We start from the raw sequence: 12258 nt of genomic DNA, 5'->3' as shown, positions 1-12258 counted from the left end.
AGTGCTTCAGCTTTCTTGACGTTATTAGAATGGCGTATATGAGCTTCTGTATTTGTGGGTACCTGGCCTTGGACTCGTTTAGGACTTCGCTTATGAAGTAAACGGGTCTCTGGACCTTGTAGACATGACCTGGCTCGTCTCGTTCGACCACTATTGCCGTGGAAACAACCCTGTCGGTTGCAGCAATGTAAAGGAGTAGGTCTTCATTGGGCTGAGGCGCTGTAAGAATAGGCGGTGAAGTGAGGAAAGTCTTAAGCTGAGTGAATGCGGTGTCGGCTTCCTCTGTCCAAGAAAACTTTTCCGACGCCTTCAAGAGTTTGAAGAAAGGGAGGCCTTTTTCTCCTAGTCTTGAGATGAAGCGACTAAGAGCGGCCATACATCCGGTGAGCTTCTGAATATCCTTGACATTTTTAGGTGGTCGCATGTCGAGTACAGCTTTTACTTTTGAAGGATTTGGCCGTATGCCGTCGCGACTGACAACGTTGCCGAGCAGTAGACCAGAAGGAACACTGAAGATGCACTTTTTGGGATTGAGCTTCCACTTGTACCTATTAAGCGCCTTAAAAGTTCGGTCTAAGTTGTCAATTAGGGTGTTTGCATCCCTTGTTTTGACGACGACGTCGTCTACATAGGCCTCGACGAGGTCATCACGAATCTCGTCGTGGAGGCATTGCTGTATGGCCCGTTGGTAAGTGGCTCCGGCATTTTTGAGTCCGAATGACATAGTCGTGTAGCAATATGCGCCGAAAGGAGTAATGAAAGATGTTTTGATCTGATCGTCTTCCTTTAGCGAAATCTGGTGATAACCAGAGTAGCAGTCTAGAAAAGAGAGGAGTTCGCATCCGGCCATTGAGTCGACCACCTCGTCGATGCGAGGGAGACCAAAAGCATATTTAGGACAGTGTTTATTGAGATCAGTGTAATCAACGCACATTCTCCATTCATTATTCTTTTTGCGTACAAGAACCGGATTGGCGAGCCAATCGGGATGATACACTTCTTTTATGAATCCAGCTGCTAGAAGCCGTGTTATTTCTGTCCTAATAGCCTCCTTTTTGTCACGAGCGAACCGTCGCAGCTTTTGCTTGATGGGTCTTGCGGTCTTCGAGACATTTAAGGAGTGCTCGATCAGGTTTCGTGGGACGCCGGGCATATCTGCGGGTTTCCATGCGAAAACGCTTACGTTGTCCCTTAGAAACCTGACGAGCGCGTCTTCCTATTTGGGGTCCAAATTGGCCCCGATGAGGGCCGTCTTCTCGGGGCTGCCGTCGACCAGTTGTACTTCTTTATACTCCTTGGATTTTGAATTCTTCCTTGCAGTCTCCTGTTCGGGTAATAGGAGCTGGTCGGGAGGCAGCTGCGCGGCTTGGGTTGCTGTTTCTGCCATGCGAATTGAGAGGTCGATTGCCTCGGTGATCTTGAAGCTTTCCTCTTCGCAAGTATATGCGGTGTAGACATTGCCTCTGACGGTTAGGACACCCTTCTCTGTAGGCATTTTAAGGACCAGGTATGAGTAGTGCGGGACTGCCATGAACTTTATCAGCGATGGTCGGCCCAGTATAGCGTGGTAGGTCCCGTCAAAGTCCGCGACCACGAAGTTGACGAACTCTGTCCGAAAGTGGTCGGGTGTGCCGAATTGGACAGGCAATGTTATCTGTCCGAGGGGCACTGAACTCTGACCTGGCAAAACTCCCCAGAATTGAGCATCGTAGGGTTTTAGTTGTGCAGGAGATATCTTGAGAGCGGGCAGGCTGTTGCGGAAGAGGATGTCGATGGAGCTTCCTCCGTCCACGAGCACGCGCTCGAATCTGATACTGTTGATGAAAGGGTCCAGAATTAGAGGGAAACGACCTGGCTCTGGGACAGTGGCCCACTGATCCTTCCTGCTGAAGCAGATCTCCCTGTGGGACCACGGGGGAAATTTCGGGTCTGCGATCAGTCCGTCCGTGCTGTCTATGTTGAGGCAGGCTCTCTTTAATAGCTTTCTTTCTCGCTTAGATTCGATGGAGACCTTGCCCCCGAAGATGGAGTGGACCACGTCAGTGGGGCTGACGTATTGGTGTCGAGGGTCCCTATCTTGGTCCTCGTCCTCGTCTTCGTGGTCGTGCCCGTCTCGCTTGCCATTTTTCTTGGCGGAGTCGCCTTGGGCGGCCCGCCGTGTATAGATGTTTTTGAGGACGCGGCACTCTTCCATGGTATGATTAGACTTTGGATGTAGTTGGCACGGTCCCTTCAACGTTTTGTTGTAGTCTACTTGGTAGTCCCGCCGCCCGTTGGGACGCTTGACCGTATTCACTTCGTGGTCGTGGTCGCAGGGGCGCTTTCCTCTAAAATCATCGCGATTGTCGCGCCGCCGATCCCAACCTTCTCTATGATCACGGTTGTCGGGGCGACGGTGGTTCCTGTTGTCGAAACGGCCGCGACCGTCATCTCGCCGGGTGTTGGGTATTCTTAACATCATTACCAAAAGTAGACTAAGTTCTCTAAATCTAGTAACGGTGCCAAAAATGCCAAACCTATCCCTCACACCACTTAAGCCAAGTTGTCATCCTCAGCATGACATGAGAGACGCGGTATTGAAATATGCAATTGCTCTTCTAAATAAATAATGAATTGGATCTGCAAGCGCACAGATTAATAGCGATGTAGCATTTTAACCGGGAAGTATTCCAGGTATCGTTATTTATATTTTTACCACTGGGAAGGGATTAGCAATCTTCACTATTGATTACAGAATAGAATATGAGATTGAGCATCTATCATTGCATGTATAATTGAGAACATTATATCTAACTCTTCATACAGGGATAAGTGTCACATAAAAGATATATGAAATAATAATAGTGACAAGGATAACTAATCTGATCTAGCCACATAATAAATATGATAAGCACCTCAATTAGATACTCTAGAAAGTCATTAGCATGGTATTAGAATGAACTACAAGAATATTCCCTAAGTTATTCTTAACTATATAGTCTAGCATATCATAGTTAGTGCAAGCATACTTAGCAATCATTGCGAGACAAGACTACGCCCATGCATAGTGATATTAGCAAGGAATATGAGAAACATAGCAATCACTCCCCTGTAATAATGTTGCTCTGCCAGCCCAATACACGAGAGCCGTAAGAATCAATGAAGCTGTCACTATCACGAACCACCCCATGATCTGGCATATTGGGTACAATCGCAGATAAATACGGTATAAGCACCACGCCTACATAATATCTATCATTTACCCATGGATCCGATGGATAAACGCTATACGATCCTAAGCATGTATATAGATCCAATCTAACTAAGCCAAGTACATTACTATGATAAACTAAGAACAATATAATCTTGAATATAAGCAAGTAGAGCAAAGTCATAAGCAATATATTGAAGTAGAACAAAGTCATATTCATAATATTGGAGAACAAAGATAATTAGAAAGCAATTAGAAGCACAATTAGAGAATTACCAAGAATCCTCCTGACAGATCCGGAAACCAATCGAAGATTGACTCCTTCTAGTTCTAATCCTATGTAGCTATGCTAATCTAGATGTCTAATTGATGTGGTGGCTCTAATCTTGATCAGAGGCTTCTTCTCCCTTGATGGAACAATGAATTAGGGTTGAGAGGCTCTCTCCTCCAGGGGCCAGGGGGTCTGGTTTTATAGTCCCTCCAAGTGAATATGGGCCCTTGGATCAAACCGACATAGATTGTATGGTTTAGATTCATCCTTTAGGTCGGTGGAAATCTCCCGCAAAGCAGAGTCCTGATTGGACTCAGGGGCAGGGCGGGCGCCCTGACCAACTGGGCGGGCGCCCAGGGTCAGGCCCCGTTTCACCTCCGCTTCGGTCTCGTGGCTTCTGGAGTCTTCTAGATGTAAGATAATTGCGTAGCACGTTAATATCTTTATGTAATCCCGACATGTGGGTCTTTCTTCCATATTTCCTGATAACCCCCTGCAGAAATAGACAAACACCAAAACTCGTGGAATTCTGTCAGATAAAACCCTAAGTCTGGATGTTGATTTCATTTGGATCCTTTTCTTTGTTTATTTGATAATGAAATTTGATACTTAAGGACCGTCAACACCGGGGAGGCTGGTCGGGGCCTCTCGCATCGTTCCGGATTAGTTTCTCTGCGTCGTCGGCATCGGCGTAGTTTTTAGCCGTGGCGAGGAGCTCCGCCATCGTTGTTTGCCTTTTGCACAACAGTTTGTTCCTCAGTGCTTCATGGAAACGCAGGCCCTTGATGAAGGCAGAGATGGCCTCGTCGTGGGAAATCTTCGGGATCTTAAGGCGCATATCCGAGAATCGTCAGATGTAATCGTGCAGAGGTTCGTTTTTCCTGTCCCTTATCCTTTCGAGGTCATACTTGTTTCCAGGCTGCTCGCATGTGGCAATGAAGTCATCGATAAAAGCCTGGCGTAGCTCTTCCCAAGAGTCGAAGGAGTCCTCGGGCAAGCCAAGAAGCCACTGATGACCAGCCTGGTAGAGGACTACTGGGAAGTAGTTGGCCATGACGTGCTCATCTCCCGCTGCTGATCGGACGGCGATTTCGTAGAGAGTGATCCAATTTTCTAGATTTTCCTTGCCGTCATATTTTTTAAGTTTCTCGAGCTTGAAATTGCGGGGCCACACGACCTGGCGGAGGTGTGAGGAGAACTGTCTCAGGCCCGGGGGGCCGTGCGTTGCATCATACTCAATACGGCGCAGGTTTTCGTGGACAGCCCTCTCCGTTGCGCGCCTGTTGATGCGGTCCCGGGCATCCCTGGGAGGGATGTTGTATCGAAGATCCCTGTGCTGGTTTACTTCTTGACTGCGCCTTCGATTCTGCTCGCGGTGACCGTCAGCATTCCGACCGCCATCGTCGCGCCGTGAATCTCTTCGATGGTTATCGGGGGAACGGCTGCGGTGGTGCTTGCTTCGAGGAGGTGAGGTCCGGCTATGATTAGTCTGGTCGGAGGTGGCTTCTGTATAAGAGACGGCCTGGACTCTTTTGAGCAGAGTGGCTGTCTGTCCCATTGCGGCGATCAGGTGCGCTCGGACGCTGGTTCGGACTCCCTGGCACTCAGGAGTATCAGGGAGCCGATCTAAATTAGCCATGGCGATAGCCACGTTGGCGCTTGGCGTTTTGTAGACTGGCTGGTCCCCGACCAAGTCGAAAGCGTCGCTGAGATTATGCGGTGGAATTTGTCGTTCCTCATCCGCGCGTCGTCGGGCGCGATCGGCGTTACGCTGCTCGCGGAGCTGCCTCTGCTCGTCCGTTTCTCCATCAACGACTGGCTCGTCGGTGCTGACGTTGAAAACAATGTCTCCTCGTCGGGGGGGAAATACCGGGAAACGAGAGAAACCCGGAGGATGTGAAGGCAAATCCAGGACGTAGCCCTCGTCTTCGGAATTTATAACTTCGGTAGGGACGGAACCGGTGCTTGAATTGGTGCTGGAAGCCTGGCCATCCCGTAGTTCTCAGATCGTCACCATGTTGACGTAGTGACAAGCAGGTCGATCATTCCTTTTTGGCGGCCAACCCGCCTTGCTGAAAACGGATTGGATGTGCCGTGAGTAGAGGGAGGCCGAGTTTTTCAGGCCGCAAGGATAATCTTCCTCCGGGTTAGCCTTGAGCTTGACGGATCGTCCCGAGGGAGTTGAGGTTATCGTCAGAGACGTTCCCAGCCGTTCGTGTGTAATGACACGAGTTAGCCGGCGGGATTTGAAAAAATCCGTTGGGGCGGCTTGATCAGGCTGGCGCAGGACTCCATCTACTAGTTGGGAGGCTTTGAGTAGCTTGGAATCGGCGCGATCAAGCGCTTGGAGAAGGTCCGAGCAGTCGATCTTCTTTCCCTTGTAGAGCAGAAACAGTGGTCGGGCGCTCGGTGTCATCACCCGAGTGATCGGAGACGACGTGATCTCAGATCGGATCTGAGTTTCTTCTGAAACCGTGGTCGTGAGGCCACCGCTGCGCGCCGTCCACGTGATCTGGCCGACGGTGAACGTGAGGCCTTCGGGCACGGTCGCGGAAGCTGGAATTGTGACCATCTTGTTCGCCGGGGAATTTGCACGCACACCCCCTACCTGGCGCGCCACTGTCGACGAAAGCTGGTCGGCACTCTACCTTGGGGTATACCCACGGTAGTAGATAATCGGTAGACGGTGCGCAAACTACGAACTCGATGGTGACGCAAGACACGGACAAGCTTTTTATCCAGGTTCGTCCGCCGAGTTGGCGTAATACCTACGTCCTGCGTCTGATTGTATTGGTTTGAGTTGAGAGAATAATGTGTCCTAGGGGGTCCCTTGCTCCTCCTTATATAGTCCGGAGGGCATGGTTACACATCTGGAAACTAATCCTAGTCGGTTACAATTGCCATGGATAGTTCGATATCAATTCCTATTCTAACCGACTAGAATCCTGCTTGATCTCCACGTCTTGTTTCCTTGCGCAAAACTCCAGGCAGTCAGATCAAGCCTCGAGCTGTCCTTGTGATGGGCCAAGCCGCCTGGCCCAAGTCTAGCCGTAAGGGTATAGGGGTTTATACCCCCACAAGCTGTGTAGACCCTTAGGAGCTTGTCATGTGGTTAAATCAAGATTCACTTGCACGTTCACTCATATATGCTACTTCTACTCTAGAAGTACCATCCACATACATCCACTCATTTCCATCTCCAGAACCACCCAAAAACATTCTACTCCTAATCCGGGAGAGAATAGCAAAAAAAATATTTTTGTTTTTCAAATAAATGCTCAAGTTATCTTGTTACTACCACTTGCTATATGTTATATCATGAGATGAGTGCTCTAAAAAAAAGAATAGAAAAAAAAGATACGAGGAAATAAAAAAGGGCAAGTGCTCGGAACCTCGAAATAAAAGAAAAAGTGAGAGGAGAGGTAAAAATGGACAAGTGTCCGATAGTAGAATTAGGGGTACAAAATACCAACCTGAGAGAAAAGAAAAAGAAGAGCATCTCATTCTCCTCATAAAGTTTCAGAAAGCAAGGAAGGTATGTATCCCCTCAAAAGAGCAAAAGTAGAATTAGACTTTTACCATTGTTATCACCATCATCACCATACACCATTCATTCACCACACATGCACATCTTGATTTGACTTATTGATTTGTTTCTTTGGATCCATGGTTTGACTATACAATAAATGTCATGTGAGTATGTATACTTTATCTCCCACCTATGAGCTCCAGATATTAAAGCCTTTTTAGAGTAGAGTGAGAGAGAAGGCAATATGCTTTATACCATAAATACCATATATCTTGAGAGAAGACATATACCATTACTGCCTTGGTAAGGATCCAGAAATACCACAAAAGAGAGATATGAGAGAGTCATACAAGGAATCTCTGAGTTTTATTTGAAAATCTGCAAAAACTCCAGAGCTATAGCTGATCAAGAATAAGAGACATGGCACTTGACTAGACTGTTCTATCTTTTAACTGCTCAAGACAGAAGTGACGGTTACAAGTCCCATGATGAAAGGTAAAGTAAGTAAGTTTTAAGTCTTGACAGTTTACTCTAACTCAGAGATGAGACCTCATTTAAAAGCATGTGTACCGTCAATTTTTAAAGATATTACAACAACTTATGATCCATCACTGAGTCTATCCTTGCTCAGGGACGAGCAAGAGGTAAGCTTGGGGGAGTTTGTTGACGGTCCTTAAGTATCAAATTTAATTATCAAATAAATAAAGAAAAGGATCCAAATGAAATAAACATCCAGACTTAGGGTTTTATCTGATAGAATTCCACGAGTTTTGGTGTTTGTCTATTTCTGCAGGGGGTTATCAGGAAATACGGAAGAAAGGCCCACACGTCGGGATTACATAGAGATATCAACGTACCGCGCAATTATATTACATCTAGAAGACTCCAGAAGCCACGGGAAGGAAGCGGAGGCCGAACAGGGCCAGGCACTGGGCGCCCGCCCAGTTGACCTGGGCGCCCGCCCCCTGTTGGAGTCTAAACAGGACTCTCTTTCGGGAAAGATCTCCACCGACCTAAAGGATCAAGGATAACCGTTCAATCAATGTCGGTTTGATCCAACGGCCCATATTCACTTGCAGGGACTATAAAACCAGACCCCCTGGCCCCTGGAGGAGAGAGCCTCTCAACCCTAATTCATTGTTCCTCAAGGGAGAAGAAGCCTCTGATCAAGATTAGAGCCACCACATCAATTAGATATCTAGATTAGCATAGCTACATAGGATTAGAACTAGAAGGAGTCAATCTTCGATTGGTTTCCGGATCTGTCAAGAGGATTCTTGGTAATTATCTAATTGTTCTTCTAATTGTTCTTCTAATCGTCTTTGTTCTTCAATATTATGAATATGACTTTGTTCTACTTCAATATATTGCTTATGACTTTGCTCTACTTGTTTATATTCAAGATTATATTGTTCTTAGTTTATCATAGTTATGTACTTGGCTTAGTTAGATTGGATCTATATACATGTTTAGGATCGTATAGCGTTTATCAATCGGATCCATGGGTAAATGATAGATATTGTGTAGGCGTGGTGCTTATACCGTATTTATCTGCGATTGTACCCAATATGCCAGATCGTGGGGTAGTTCGTGATAGTGACAGCTTCATTGATTCTTATATAGTCCCCCTCTCGTGTATTGGGCTGGCAGAGCAATATTATTACAGGGGAGTGATGTCATTTACCATGCTAATATCACTATGCATGGGCGTAGTCTTGTCTCGCAATGATTGCTAAGTATGCTTGCACTAACTATGATAATGCTAGACTATATAGTTGAGAATAACTTAGGAAATATTCTTGTAGTTCGTTCTAATTCCATGCTAATGACTTTCTAGAGTATCTAATTGAGGAGCTTATCATATTTATTATGTGGCTAGTTATGCTGATCAGATTAATTATCTTTGTCACTATTCATTACTTCATATATCTTTTATGTGACACTTATCCCTGTATGAAAGAGTTAGATAAATGTTCTCAACTATACATGCAATGATAGATACTCAATCTCATATTTTATTCTGTAATCAATATTGATGATTGCTAATCCCTTCCCAGTGGTAAACATATAAATAATGATACCTAGAATACTTCTCGGTTAAAATGCTACATCGGTATTAATCTGTGCGCTTGCAGATTCCATTCATTATTTATTTAGAAGAGCAATTGCATATTTCAATACCGTGTCTCTCATATCATGCTGGGGATGACAACTTGGCTTAAGTGGTGTGAGGGATAGGTTTGGCATTTTTGGCACCGTTATCAGATTTAGAAAACTAAGTCTACTTTTGGTAATGATGTTAAGAATACCCAACACCCCCCAGCCGATCATGAACTGACATCCTCCCCCTGATCGGCTCATTAAAGCGTCGATCTTCGTTTTGGAATCGTCGATTTGGCCGGTCATACCGATTATAACCATTACATTCGAGGCAGTCTCTGACAGTCGGTAGCTTGATATTTTGCTCCCAACAATGAATGAAGAACGGGCAATTCTAGTGATCTTTATACCGATTCCACTCTTGTTGGCGTCTTTCCTGAATCAGAAAATCAAATATCCTATCGACCTTAGTAATATCAAAAGCAAACTTCTCCGGTTCTTTCTAGCCAAAAGGACAAGACATCGGCTTTTTGTTTTTCACCCATTCTGCCAAACCGATGACTGGTTCTTCATCAGAATCTGAACTTATTGCCTCATCGACAAATGACACTTTCTTGTTCCAAGCCTTCCTAGGTTCAAAAGTCTTGATGTCTTGATCAGAGATCCTCTGCACCAAATGAGTTAGACTTTCAAACTCTTAAGAAGCATACTTGTCTTTGATGTGTGGCAACAATCCCTGGAAAGTCAAATCGGCTAGCTACCGATCACCCAAAACCAGACTGTAACATTTGTTCTTGACATCCCGCAACGTTTGCACAAAACTTTCAACCGATTCATCATTGCGTTGCCTCAGCCTTACTAAATCGGTAATCTTCTTCTCATGGACTCTAGAAAAGAAGTACTTGTGGAACTGCTTCTCTAGATCGGCCCAAGTAATTACTGAATTTGGAGGCAATGAAATAAACCAAGTAAATGTCGATCCTGACAAAGATGATGAAAATAAGCGAACCCTTAGCTCATCTATGTTAGCCGCTTCTCCGAACTGGATGATGAACCGATTGACATGTTCCATAGTTGACGTGTCATCTTGTCCAGAGAATTTGGTGAAATCCGGTACTTTGTACCGATTTGGCAGTGGGATTAAAACATATGCAGGGGGTACGGTGTCCGATAAGAATAAGTATTGACCTTGGGCTTTATCCAAAACTGTTCTCTCATTACTTCAGCTATCTTATCGGCCCAATAGGCATTGGCATCCTGCCGATTTGGGGGTTGATGTTCCGGCACCTGCTGATAAGCCTCCACATGCCTCTAAGGTGCACGATCTCTAGGGAACATGGCATTGGCCATAGGCTGTTGGCCACCAATCTGCTGAGCAAGATTCATCGGCTGATTGGCTGGTCCTTGATTCTAAAAACCATCCTGCATCTGTCCCTGCTGGAATCCTACAGCCTGATGATTATGTTGTATCGTTTGTGGAAACACAAACTGCCCTGTCCACCCATTGTTGGCATTCATCAGCGCGGGCCCTGCCGATGGCTGATAATTGGGTGTCATCATTAGGTTGACATACCCTGTCTGAGTCATAAACCCCTAGTGCGTCAGCAGTGGATCTGCCGATGCATTAGGTATCTGGAATGTTGGCATCTAAAAGTTCCCTGTAATAGGCCTTGCAGTAGTAGTAGTTGAATACTGAGGATTTTGAGTCATCAGCGAAACTGGAGGTGCCGATGTCATAGGAGCTTTCCCTGCCAAGTCAACCACCTGAGATGTTCCAGAACTATTTGCAAAGAATTCTGGGGGCATACCATATCCCCACCAATTGGGAGGAACTTGGCAATTCTAGAATACAGATCCTGACATAGCCGATGCCGATGAACCCGCCCCTCTGATGTTGCTAGATTAGTTCTCATCGGTGTAGATTGCCCATTAGTCATCCCTAGTGTGCTTGGTGGAGAAGTAGCTTCTATACCCACAACAGCCGGAGGAGCTGATGGAGCCGTAACCGATGACAACCCTAGCTGATGATAGGCCGGGCCCATGTATAATGGTGGTGCCTGTCCTTCTTTGAATGTTCTAGCCACAGCGTTGAAAATAGTATTAGACAGCACACTGGATTGATTGATCAAAGCACGATTAATAGCATTGTCAACCATATCTTGCAATTTACTAGGATTGGCTTGAAAAGTGATCTGACGAGGCATCGGCAGGTCTTGCTTCTGGATTACTTCACCGCTCCTGTTGACACTGAAGGATTTCAAGCAGAGCTGCTTGTATTCTTCCATAGCTCTTGGCATAGCCTGCTTCTGCTCATCCCAGAGATCAGCCTCGGTTACAGCAATGATGTTGTCTGTGTCGAACTCAGTAGTAGACATCTTGATCTTGATGATAGATTGGTCCCACCGGGCGTGCCAAAAGATTTGTTGGTGCAAAAGTAGATCTGCAAACACAAAGGGCTATTACCCGATTTTAACGTTAAGGCGTGCTAGCCGATTTGACCTTGCAATTGACAAAGGTGATAACTCGAATACTTTGGTCCCGACAACAGCGATGCGCCCGAATGCCACAGCCAAGAGGTATTCACATGGAACTTGAGAATTCTTTGAGTACTTCAGAACTCGTAAGTAAAAAAAAAATATGTGAGTTGACGAAGTCTTCAAAAGTAGATGCGAGAATAGATGTAAAAACTTTGTGTATGATTGATTGGATTGTCCTCTTCTATCACTACTAGGCCTATATTTATACTCTATCCTAAAGAGTTACAACTAGATATGACTAGGATTCTAATTCCAAATCAAATAGAACTCGTATATAAAATAAACTCTAACAATTATAGAAAACAACAATTTATCTATCCTCTAACAATTGAATATTGCAGATCCTTTGACAAAGGCTCTTCCACAGCCTAAGCATGAGGCACACTTGAGGTCTATGGGTATTAGATATCTTAGAGATTAACTCTAGTGCAAGTGGAAGACTGTTGGGAATATGCCCTAGAGGTAATCATAGAGATGATGATATTACGATTGTATCCATGACATATATTATATGTTCAGTGAATATCCATTATAGGCAAACTTGTATTGATTAATAATTATGTGAATTGTTTGTGAAACTCTTTTACTTGTATGGTTATTTTAAAGTTGTCCCTGATCAGAGTTTGTGTGA

Source organism: Sorghum bicolor, chromosome 6 (genome assembly GCF_000003195.3).
Source record: "Sorghum bicolor cultivar BTx623 chromosome 6, Sorghum_bicolor_NCBIv3, whole genome shotgun sequence".
Taxonomy (NCBI): Eukaryota; Viridiplantae; Streptophyta; class Magnoliopsida; order Poales; family Poaceae; genus Sorghum; species Sorghum bicolor.
Note: the sequence above shows the minus strand (reverse complement) of the source record.